At 51.0% G+C, this 12,500-nt stretch overlaps 1 pseudogene; it reads left to right on the top strand.

Moving 5' to 3' along the window:
• LOC135531536 (armadillo-like helical domain-containing protein 3) overlaps nt 1–12,500 on the top strand; it is a 69,960-nt pseudogene that overhangs the window by 3,930 nt on the left and 53,530 nt on the right.

Here is a 12,500-nt window from a genome sequence, read left to right on the forward strand (position 1 = left end):
GAACTAACATACCCCATTCTGTTATCACATTTTCATCAAACGTCTCCTACTAAAGGATTCTTGTCTTTCCCTAGGGAATGGGTCTGGTGGTTGGCCAAGCCCTGACAGAATATAACAGGTAAACATTACTATCTTTTAACTGTCAACTTTTTGTTAAATTATCTACTTTAGAATTCACCTTTTCATATTTTTGTTCTATTTCTATTCAACAAATGAGACCTTCTTTTTACTGTAGTCTCAGCTTGACAGCTTGCGTTCTAGGTGTGTGTGTGTGTGTGTGTGTGTGTGTGTGTGTGTGTGTGTGTGTGTGTGTGTGTGTGTGTGTGTGTGTGTGTGTGTGTGTGTGTGTGTGTGTGTGTGTGTGTGTGCGCGCGCGCGTGTTTCTCAGAGCAACCAGGTTTTAGAAACAGGAAGACCTGTCTCTCTGCTTAGAGACAGGAAGAGCTGTCTGTCTGCTTAGAAACAGGAAGAGCTGTCTGTCTGCTTAGAAACAGGAAGAGCTGTCTGTCTGCTTAGAGACAGGAAGAGCTGTCTGTCTGCTTAGAAACAGGAAGAGCTGTCTGTCTGCTTAGAGACAGGAAGAGCTGTCTGTCTGCTTAGAGACAGGAAGAGCTGTCTGTCTGCTTAGAGACGGGAAGAGCTGTCTGTCTGCTTAGAGACGGGAAGAGCTGTCTGTCTGCTTAGAGACGGGAAGAGCTGTCTGTCTGCTTAGAGACGGGAAGAGCTGTCTGTCTGCTTAGGGACGGAAGAGCTGTCTGTCTGCTTAGAAACAGGAAGAGCTGTCTGTCTGCTTAGAGACAGGAAGAGCTGTCTGTCTGCAAAGAAACAGGAAGCGCTGTCTGTCTGCTTAGAAACAGGAAGAGCTGTCTGTCTGCTTAGAAACAGGAAGAGCTGTCTGTCTGCTTAGAAACAGGAAGAGCTGTCTGTCTGCTTAGAGACGGGAAGAGCTGTCTGTCTGCTTAGAGACGGGAAGAGCTGTCTGTCTGCTTAGAGACGGGAAGAGCTGTCTGTCTGCTTAGAAACGGGAAGAGCTGTCTGTCTGCTTAGAGACGGGAAGAGCTGTCTGTCTGCTTAGAGACGGGAAGAGCTGTCTGTCTGCTTAGAGACGGGAAGAGCTGTCTGTCTGCTTAGAGACGGGAAGAGCTGTCTGTCTGCTTAGAGACGGGAAGAGCTGTCTGTCTGCTTAGAAACAGGAAGAGCTGTCTGTCTGCTTAGAGACGGGAAGAGCTGTCTGTCTGCTTAGAGACGGGAAGAGCTGTCTGTCTGCTTAGAAACGGGAAGAGCTGTCTGTCTGCTTAGAGACGGGAAGAGCTGTCTGTCTGCTTAGAGACAGGAAGAGCTGTCTGTCTGCTTAGAGACAGGAGTAGCTGTCTGTCTGCTTAGAGACAGGAAGAGCTGTCTGTCTGCTTAGAGACAAGAAGAGCTGTCTGTCTGCTTAGAGACAGGAGTAGCTGTCTGTCTGCTTAGAGACAAGAAGAGCTGTCTGTCTGCTTAGAGACAGGAGTAGCTGTCTGTCTGCTTAGAGACAGATCACATTAAAGTAACAGATGATGAGATATTTCATGTCCATACTTTCATATACTCATAACCCCAGGGCAGACATTTATGTTGATTGTCATGTTCTCTCCCTGTGTCTCCAGACAGTACAAAGACAAAGAGGAGGAGAACCATGGAGGATTCTTCTCTACACTCACCAGTATGGTAAGAACACATCTGATCCTGCAATGAAATATAGTACAACATATTGGGCCACCTTCCCCAGACACAGATTAAGTCTAGTCTAATGATGTATGTGACCCACCAACACCCCGCAACAACTAATCGTTCTCCTAAACAACTGTCAATTTTGTCAACATTCTCTCATTGTAATTCCTGTCTTGTCCACAGGTGGGCAGTATGTTCATTGCAGATGCAGATGAGAAGCTCTCTGTACAGTAAGTACATGCTTAGAGTAGAAGTTGCCCTTAGCCACAGATCTAGCAGGTGAAAAACACAGACCTGACTGTAGCTCAGTGTCTATAGGACAACTTCATCCATGCAGAGTGATCGGGACCTCTTTGGTCCCTTAGTCAGTGTGATGTCACAAATACAATCTGGAACCATTGTTCTAATTGGCTGATATTGACATTTTGACCCCTCTCTGACCTCCCCCAGGACCAATGAGGCGATTCTGCTGGCGCTGTACGAGGCCGTGCATCTCAACCGCAACTTCATCACTGTTCTCGCTCAGGTGACTTAGACTACTTCAACTGTCGCTAGGAACCAAAATACTTCTACTGTCGCTAGGAACAAAACTACTTCTACTGTCGCTAGAAACAACTTTTTCTTCTACTTTATTTTCCTTTTCATCTTTTTTTCTATTTTCTCCTGTTTTCGCTCAGGTGAAGTTAAACTACTATTTATAGAAACAAAATGTATTCTATTTAAAAAATATATTTTGGCTTTGAGGAAAAGAAGTTGATTGTCTCCTTCCTCCGCTTGGGAGGGAGGCGGACAGAGAGTGAGGGAGGGAGGCGGACAGAGAGGGTGAGGGAGGGAGGCGGACAGAGAGGGTGAGGGAGGGAGGCGGACAGAGAGGGTGAGGGAGGGAGGCGGACAGAGAGGGTGAGGGAGGGAGGCGGACAGAGAGGGTGTGAGTGAGTGAGGGAGGGAGGAGGACAGAGAGGGGTGAGGGAGGGAGGAGGACAGAGAGGGTGAGGGAGGGAGGCGGACAGAGAGGGTGAGGGAGGGAGGCGGACAGAGAGTGAGGGATGGAGGCGGACAGAGAGGGTGAGGGAGGGAGGCGGACAGAGAGGGTGAGGGAGGGGGGCGGACAGAGAGGGTGAGGGAGGGAGGCGGACAGAGAGGGTGAGGGAGGAGGGCGGACAGAGAGGGTGAGGGAGGGAGGCGGACAGAGAGGGTGTGAGTGAGTGAGTGAGGCAGATAGTGAGGGTGGAAGGCAGAGAGGGGGTGAGGGTGGGAGGTATAGAGAGAGGGGGTGACGGTGGGAGGTATAGAGAGAGGGGGTGAGGGTGTGAGGTATAGAGAGAGGGGGTGAGGGTGGGAGGTATAGAGAGATGGGGAGAGTGAGGGTGGGAGGCAGAGAGAGGGTGAGGGTGGGAGGTATAGAGAGAGGGGGTGAGGGTGGGAGGTATAGAGAGAGGGGGTGAGGGTGGGAGGCAGAGAGAGAGTGTGTGAGGGAGTGAGGGAGGCATAGAGAAAGTGAGGGTGGAAGGCAGTGAGGGTGGGAGGTATAGAGAGAGGGGGTGAGGGTGGGAGGTATAGAGAGAGGGGGTGAGGGTGGGAGGTATAGAGAGAGGGGGTGAGGGCGGAGATAAAGAAGGGGGAGGGGTAATTGGTTCTTTTTCTAAAGTCAGTTTTTTAGTTCTATCAGATGCCAGCATCTCTGATGTCTGATAGTGTTGTATAGAATGACCTGACGCTGATTGGAGAGAGGAGGAGAGGAGAACAAATAGGGGGAATTGTCTTTGTTCTGGTTTCATCTGTTCAGCTTTCCTTGAAAGTCATGTGTTCTCTCTCCCTCTAATCCCACTATCTCTCTGTCTGCCTCCTCTACCTCTCTTTCTTCTCCTCACTCATTTGCTCTGTCACCTGTCAATCAACAGAGTCACCCAGAGATTGACATCCCGACCACACCCATCACCCCTGTTCCGACCACTCCCACGACTCCGCTTGGCACAACCCCGCTCTCTATGGACAGTGAGTAACATGATTGGTCTGGACTCTGGGTCCACCTTGTTCCATGAACGAATGACATTTACACATTAATTATTGACTGAATGAGTGAATGAAATGAAACCTTTATTAGTAGTAATAATCACAAGTGTTTAAATTGACGTAGTTACTATTTTTTAAATCTTTCCTGTTTTCTGTTACTGGGGTAATTCTGGAAAATGGAACGGTTGGCCAGAGTCAACCAAGACCCCTCCACTCCTTTAGTTCCCCTCCACTCCTTTAGGTCCCCTCCACTCCTTTAGGTCCCCTCCACTCCTTTAGTTCCCCTCCACTCCTTTAGTTCCCCTCCTTTAGTTCCCCTCCACTCCTTTAGTTCCACTCCTTTAGTTCCCCTCCACTACTTTAGTTCCACTCCTTTAGTTCCCCTCCACTCCTTTAGGTCCCCTCCACTCCTTTAGGTCCCCTCCACTCCTTTAGTTCCCCTCCACTCCTTTAGTTCCCCTCCACTCCTTTAGTTCCCCTCCTTTAGTTCCCCTCCACTCCTTTAGTTCCACTCCTTTAGTTCCCCTCCACTACTTTAGTTCCACTCCTTTAGTTCCCCTCCACTCCTTTAGGTCCCCTCCACTCCTTTAGGTCCCCTCCACTCCTTTAGGTCCCCTCCACTCCTTTAGTTCCCCTCCACTCCTTTAGTTCCACTCCTTTAGTTCCCCTCCACTCCTTTAGTTCCCCTCCACTCCTTTAGTTCCCCTTCCCCCTTAAAACCAGTGGACATAGGAGGAAACATTTTAACAAGCCTCTGAAACATTCTGTTTTAAAGAAATACGTTTCTCGTCATTGTTTTTGGCCGTCCATTTTTGATAACCCCTCCATACACGTGCGCCACACGAACACACACACAATCTGAACCTGTTCAGTTCACGTGCAATGTAACTGTTAAAACATGCATGGTGTGTGTTTCTCGCTAAAAGCCATTTGCTGTATGAAATATTAACGGAACTTCAAATACAGATGAATCTTTCAGGTAGAGAACCATGTCACCACACACACACACACACACACACACACACCACACACCACACACCACACACCACACACACACACACCTTTTCCCCCCTGTGGACCATGTGTTTGGCTGGACCATGGCCATGATGTCATAACCAGTCGTCTTGGACCTGATCCAGGATTGGTGGGATGAGGACAAATCAAAATGGAGGGAGGAGACTGGGGTGAAGTAGAAGTTGTTGGCTCCTGTTTTATCTGTGAAACTAGCATCTGAGATGTGAGATCCACCTGACTGTCTCGTATAGCGTCTTGACTAGCTAATAGTGGATCACTTCATAGCTTCTCTTCTTGTCTCTACCGACAGTAAAGCTCATTATTAGGTCGAACGTTCAACATTCAAATGACATTCCATTTATGTTACTATGAAGTTAAATTAACGTTGTTGAACATAAATGGCCGTGTGTCTCTACCTACCAGTGATGGATGTTGCAGTGGAGTTGTTGAGGGGTCTCTCACTGGAGTTGTTGGGAGGTTGAGGGGTCTCTCCCTGGAGTTGTTGGGAGGTCCGTCCCTGGAGTTGCTGGGAGGTTGAGGGGTTGAGGGGTCTCTCCATGGATGTTGCAGTGGAGTTGTTGAGGGGTTGAGGGGTCTCTCCCGGGAGTTGTTGAGGGATTGAGGGGTCTCTCCCTGGAGTTGTTGAGGGGTCTCTCCCGGGAGTTGTTGAGGGATTGAGGGGTCTCTCCCGGGAGTTGTTGAGGGGTTGAGGGGTCTCTCCCTGGAGTTGTTGAGGGGTCTCTCCCTGGAGTTGTTGGGAGGTTGAGGGGTCTCTCCCTGGAGTTGTTGAGGGGTCTCTCCCTGGAGTTGTTGAGGGGTTGAGGGGTCTCTCCCTGGAGTTGCTGGGAGGTTGAGGGGTCTCTCCCTGGAGTAGTTGAGGGGTTGAGGGGTCTCTCCCTGGAGTTGCTGGGAGGTTGACGGGTCTCTCCCTGGAGTTGTTGAGGGGTCTCTCCCTGGAGTTGCTGAGGGGTTGAGGGGTCTCTCCCTGGAGTTGTTGAGGGGTTGAGGGGTCTCTCCCTGGAGTTGTTGAGGGGTTGAGGGGTCTCTCCCTGGAGTAGTTGAGGGGTCTCTCCCTGGAGTTGTTGAGGGGTTGAGGGGTCTCTCCCTGGAGTTTTTGAGTTGTTGAGGGGTCTCTCCCTGGAGTAGTTGAGGGGTTGAGGGGTCTCTCCCTGGAGTTGCTGGGAGGTTGAGGGGTCTCTCCCTGGAGTTGTTGAAGGGTTGAGGGGTCTCTCCCTGGAGTTGTTGAGGGGTTGAGGGGTCTCTCCCTGGAGTTGTTGGGAGGTTGAGGGGTCTCTCCCTGGAGTTGTTGAGGGGTCTCTCCCTGGAGTTGTTGAGGGGTTGAGGGGTCTCTCCCTGGAGTTGTTGAGGGGTCTCTCCCTGGAGTTGTTGAGGGGTCTCTCCCTGGAGTTGTTGAGGGGTTGAGGGGTCTCTCCCTGGAGTTGATGGGAGGTTGAGGGTCTCTCCCTGGAGTTGTTGAAGGGTTGAGGGGTCTCTCCCTGGAGTTGTTGAGGGGTTGAGGGGTCTCTCCCTGGAGTTGTTGGGAGGTTGAGGGGTCTCTCCCTGGAGTTGTTGAGGGGTCTCTCCCTGGAGTTGTTGAGGGGTTGAGGGGTCTCTCCCTGGAGTTGTTGGGAGGTTGAGGGGTCTCTCCCTGGAGTTGCTGGGAGGTTGAGGGGTCTCTCCCTGGAGTTGTTGAAGGGTTGAGGGGTCTCTCCCTGGAGTTGTTGAGGGGTTGAGGGGTCTCTCCCTGGAGTTGTTGGGAGGTTGAGGGGTCTCTCCCTGGAGTTGTTGAGGGGTCTCTCCCTGGAGTTGTTGAGGGGTTGAGGGGTCTCTCCCTGGAGTTGTTGAGGGGTCTCTCCCTGGAGTTGTTGAGGGGTCTCTCCCTGGAGTTGTTGAGGGGTTGAGGGGTCTCTCCCTGGAGTTGCTGGGAGGTTGAGGGGTCTCTCCCTGGAGTTGTTGAAGGGTTGAGGGGTCTCTCCCTGGAGTTGTTGAGGGGTTGAGGGGTCTCTCCCTGGAGTTGTTGGGAGGTTGAGGGGTCTCTCCCTGGAGTTGTTGAGGGGTCTCTCCCTGGAGTTGTTGAGGGGTTGAGGGGTCTCTCCCTGGAGTTGTTGGGAGGTTGAGGGGTCTCTCCCTGGAGTTGCTGGGAGGTTGAGGGGTCTCTCCCTGGAGTTGCTGGGAGGTTGAGGGGTCTCTCCCTGGAGTTGTTGAGGGGTTGAGGGGTCTCTCCCTGGAGTTGTTGAGGGGTTGAGGGGTCTCTCCCTGGAGTTGTTGAGGGGTTGAGGGGTCTCTCCCTGGAGTTGTTGAGGGGTTGAGGGGTCTCTCCCTGGAGTTGTTGAGGGGTTGAGGGGTCTCTCCCTGGAGTTGTTGAGGGGTTGAGGGGTCTCTCCCTGGAGTTGCTGGGAGGTTGAGGGGTCTCTCCCGGGAGTTGTTGAGGGGTCTCTCCCTGGAGTTGCTGGGAGGTTGAGGGGTCTCTCCCTGGAGTTGTTGAGGGGTTGAGGGGTCTCTCCCTGGAGTAGGTGAGGGGTCTCTCCCTGGAGTTGTTGAGGGGTTGAGGGGTCTGTCCCTGGAGTAGTTGAGGGGTCTCTCCCTGGAGTAGTTGAGGGGTTGAGGGGTCTCTCCCGGGAGTAGTTGAGGGGTTGAGGGGTCTCTCCCTGGAGTTGTTGAGGGGTTGAGGGGTCTCTCCCTGGAGTAGTTGAGGGGTCTCTCTCTGGAGTAGTTGAGGGGTTGAGGGGTCTCTCCCTGGAGTAGTTGAGGGGTCTCTCCCTGGAGTTGCTGGGAGGTTGAAGGGTCTCTCCCTGGAGTTGTTGAGGGGTTGAGGGGTCTCTCCCTGGAGTTGCTGGGAGGTTGAAGGGTCTCTCCCTGGAGTTGTTGAGGGGTCTCTCCCTGGAGTTGTTGAGGGGTTGAGGGGTCTCTCCCTGGAGTTGTTGAGGGGTTGAGGGGTCTCTCCCTGGAGTTGTTGAGGGGTTGAGGGGTCTCTCCCTGGAGTTGCTGGGAGATTGAGGGGTCTCTCCCTGGAGTTGTTGAGGGGTTGAGGGGTCTCTCCCTGGAGTTGCTGGGAGTTTGAGGGGTCTCTCCCTGGAGTTGTTGAGGGGTTGAGGGGTCTCTCCCTGGAGGTGCTGGGAGGTTGAAGGGTCTCTCCCTGGAGTTGTTGAGGGGTTGAGGGGTCTCTCCCTGGAGTTGTTGAGGGGTTGAGGGGTCTCTCCCTGGAGTTGTTGAGGGGTTGAGGGGTCTCTCCCTGGAGTTGTTGAGGGGTTGAGGGGTCTCTCCCTGGAGTAGTTGAGGGGTTGAGGGGTTTCTCCCTGGAGTTGTTGAGGGGTTGAGGGGTCTCTCCCTGGAGTTGTTGAGGGGTTGAGGGGTCTCTCCCGGGAGTAGTTGAGGGGTTGAGGGGTCTCTCCCTGGAGTTGTTGAGGGGTTGAGGGGTCTCTCCCTGGAGTTGCTGGGAGGTTGAGGGGTCTCTCTCTGGAGTTGTTGAGGGGTCTCTCCCTGGAGTTGTTGAGGGGTCTCTCCCTGGAGTTGTTGAGGGGTTGAGGGGTCTCTCCCTGGAGTTGTTGAGGGGTTGAGGGGTCTCTCCCTGGAGTTGTTGAGGGGTTGAGGGGTCTCTCCCTGGAGTTGCTGAGGGGTTGAGGGGTCTCTCCCTGGAGTTGTTGAGGGGTTGAGGGGTCTCTCCCTGGAGTTGCTGGGAGGTTGAGGGGTCTCTCCCTGGAGTTGTTGAGGGGTCTCTCCCTGGAGTTGTTGAGGGGTTGAGGGGTCTCTCCCTGGAGTTGCTGGGAGGTTGAGGGGTCTCCCCCTGGAGTTGTTGAGGGGTCTCTCCCTGGAGTTGTTGAGGGGTTGAGGGGTCTCTCCCTGGAGTTGTTGAGGGGTTGAGGGGTCTCTCCCTGTTAAAGGACCTGTGCTTTATATTTCCACTATGAGGTTGGAATAATGCTGTGATAAAGTGCTAATGCCCTTTTAGGGAAAGAGCTGTTTGAAACGACTGCCTGAAATGTCTGTTTTGGTGGGGTGGAGTTTTGACCTTTCTGGTGACATCACCAGGCTGTAAATTAATTAATAGACCAATAAGAGAGTTCCAAACTTTTCTGCCAACCACGGCACATTTTCAGTTTCCCCCTCCCCACCCAAACCCTCCCAGACTGTCCTGGCTAAATCCTTGCTTCATGCCAAGAAGGGATTTTAGTTTTTTTTGACCGGTTTATTTGAAAACAATCACAGTAAGGTTCTTAGCTGTTACCCAAATGGATCTTTCAACATTTCAACATAACATTAGTATAATGTTGAACCAACGTTGTGTGTCCTGCTTTCCAGTGATGAACTCTTCAGAACTTCCCCTGGATCCTAACCTTCAGACCAGTAACCTGCTCATCACCTTCCTCAAGTACTCCTCCATCGTCATGCAGGACACCAAAGGTTTAAATACACGGCTATCTCTCTCTCTCTCTATCTCTCTATCTCTCTACCTCTCTCTATCTCTCTACCACTCTCTCTCACTATCTCTCTCTACCTACCACTATCTCTCTCTATCTCTCTATCTCTACCACTCTCTATCTCTCTCTCTCTCGTTACCTCTACCTCTTTCAGGGTTGGCAACCTCATTCCACGGAGGATCTAATGTCGGCTGGTTTTTGGTTAGCCACCCAGGTGAGGGGAGTTCCTTATTAATTAGTGAGCTTAATTCAGCAATCATTAAAAAAATGTATTTAACCGTTTTTTAACTAGGCAAGTTAGTTAAGAACAAAGCCCGGCCAAACCCTAACCCGGACGATGCTGGGACAATTGTGCGCCGCCCTATGTGTCTCCCAATCACGTCCGGGTGTGATACAGCCCAGGGTTCGAACCAGGGTCTGTAGTGACGCCTCTTGCACAGAGATGCAGTGCTTTGGATCGCTGCGCCACTTCGGAGGCCAAAACAAGAAAATAATCAAGTCCAAGGGAGGAGTGAAAACCCACAGACACCCAGTCCTCCATGGAATGAGTTCACACGTGATCTATATCTCTCTATCTATACCCTCTATCACTTCATCAAATACTCCTCCAGTCACTCTCTATCTCTGTCCTCTATCACTTCATCAAATACTCCTCCAGTCACTCTCTATCTCTGTCCTCTATCACTTCATCAAATACTCCTCCAGTCACTCTCTATCTCTGTCCTCTATCACTTCATCAAATACTCCTCCAGTCACTCTCTATCTCTGTCCTCTATCACTTCATCAAATACTCCTCCAGTCACTCTCTATCTCTGTCCTCTATCACCATCAAATACTCCTCCAGTCACTCTCTCTCTCTGTCCTCTATCACCATCAAATACTCCTCCAGTCACTCTCTATCTCTGTCCTCTATCACTTCATCAAATACTCCTCCAGTCACTCTCTATCTCTGTCCTCTATCACTTCATCAAATACTCCTCCACAGTCACTCTCTCTCTATCTCTGTGTATTTATTCTCTCTCTCTCTCTCTCTCTACCTTCTATCATGTACTTTCTTTCATTCCTTATTTTCTTATTCAGTACTTCCCCCCTTTCTTCTCCTCTCTTCCCCCCTTTCTTCTCCTCTCTTCCCCCCTTTCTTCTCCTCTCTTCCCACCTTTCTTGTACTCTCTTCCCCCCTTTCTTCTACTCTCTTCCCCGCTTTCTTCTCCTCTCTTCCCCGCTTTCTTGTACTCTCTTCCCCCCTTTCTTCTTCTCTCTTCCCCCCTTTCTTCTCCTCTCTTCCCCCCTTTCTTCTACTCTCTTCCCACCTTTCTTGTACTCTCTTCCCCCCTTTCTTCTACTCTCTTCCCCCTTTCTTGTACTCTCTTCCCCCCTTTCTTCTACTCTCTTCCCCGCTTTCTTCTCCTCTCTTCCCCGCTTTCTTGTACTCTCTTCCCCCCTTTCTTCTACTCTCTTCCCCGCTTTCTTCTCCTCTCTTCCCCGCTTTCTTGTACTCTCTTCCCCCCTTTCTTCTTCTCTCTTCCCCCCTTTCTTCTCCTCTCTTCCTCCCTTTCTTCTCCTCTCTTCCTCCCATTCTTCTCCTCTCTTCCCCCCTTTCTTCTCCTCTCTTTCCCCCTTTCGTGTACTCTCTTCCTCCCTTTCTTCTACTCTCTTCCTCCCTTTCTTCTCCTCTCTTCCTCCCTTTCTTCTCCTCTCTTCCTCCCTTTCTTCTCCTCTCTTCCTCCCATTCTTCTCCTCTCTTCCCCCCTTTCTTGTACTCTCTTCCCCCCTTTCTTCTACTCTCTTCCTCCCTTTCTTCTCCTCTCTTCCTCCCTTTCTTCTCCTCTCTTCCCCTTTCTTCTCCTCTCTTCCCCCCTTTCTTCTCCTCTCTTCCCCCTTTCTTCTCCTCTCTTCCCCCTTTCTTCTCCTCTCTTCCCCCTTTCTTCTCCTCTCTTCCCCCTTTCTTCTCCTCTCTTCCCCCTTTCTTCTCCTCTCTTCCCCTTTCTTCTCCTCTCTTCCTCCCTTTCTTCTCCTCTCTTCCCCTTTCTTCTCCTCTCTTCCCCCTTTCTTCTCCTCTCTTCCCCCTTTCTTCTCCTCTCTTCTCCTCTCTTCCCCACTTCTCTCAATCCTCTTCTCAAAATGTCAGCTGTCATGTTGTCCTCCCTCTCTCTCCTTCCCAATTCCTGCTACTTTGCCTTTTCATTGAGCTCGTTTTCAGTCCATATCTCTCCCTCAATGTTTATCTCTCTCCCTCATCTGTCCTTTCTCATCCTTCCTGTCTCCCCTATCCTTATTCCATATGAATAATGAGAGATTCATTCTCTCTCCCTCTTTCTCTTCTCTCTCTCTCTCTTTCTCTCTCTCTCCAGATGAACACAGACTCAACAGTGCCAGACTCTGCCTCATCATCCTCACCTGTATAACGGAGGTATGTACACCTGTGTGACGGAGGTATGTACACCTGTGTGACGGAGGTATGTACACCTGTGTGACGGAGGTATGTACACCTGTGTGACGGAGGTATGTACACCTGTGTGATGGAGGTATGTACACCTGTGTGACGGAGGTATGTACACCTGTGTGACGGAGGTATGTACACCTGTGTGACGGAGGTATGTACACCTGTGTGACGGAGGTATGTACACCTGTGTGACGGAGTTATGTACACCTGTGTGACGGAGGTATGTACACCTGTGTGACGGAGGTATGTACACCTGTGTGACGGAGGTATGTACACCTGTGTGACGGAGGTATGTACACCTGTGTGACGGAGGTATGTACACCTGTGTGACGGAGGTATGTACACCTGTGTGACGGAGGTATGTACACCTGTGTGACGGAGGTATGTACACCTGTGTGACGGAGGTATGTACACCTGTGTGACGGAGGTATGTACACCTGTGTGACGGAGGTATGTACACCTGTGTGACGGAGGTATGTACACCTGTGTGACGGAGTTATGTACACCTGTGTGACGGAGGTATGTACTCCTGTGTGATGGGTCTCAATCTCTCTGCTTCTCTGTCTCCGTCCCTTCCACTCTTATTGTCTCTCCTCCTCTTTGATCTTTCTCTCTGTCCTATAGGACCAGTATGATGTCTTTCTCTCTGTCCTATAGGACCAGTATGATGTCTTTCTCTCTGTCCTATAGGACCAGTATGATGTCTTTCTCTCTGTCCTATAGGACCAGTATAATGTCTTTCTCTCTGTCCTATAGGACCAGTATGATGTCTTTCTCTCTGTCCTATAGGACCAGTATGATGTCTTTCTCTCTGTCCTATAGGACCAGTATAATGTCTTTCTCTCTGTCCTATAGGACCAGTATGATGTCTCTCTCTCTGTCCTATAGGACCAGTATAATGTCTTTCT

This window comes from Oncorhynchus masou, unplaced genomic scaffold (assembly GCF_036934945.1).
Source record: "Oncorhynchus masou masou isolate Uvic2021 unplaced genomic scaffold, UVic_Omas_1.1 unplaced_scaffold_1630, whole genome shotgun sequence".
NCBI classification, from domain to species: domain Eukaryota; kingdom Metazoa; phylum Chordata; class Actinopteri; order Salmoniformes; family Salmonidae; genus Oncorhynchus; species Oncorhynchus masou.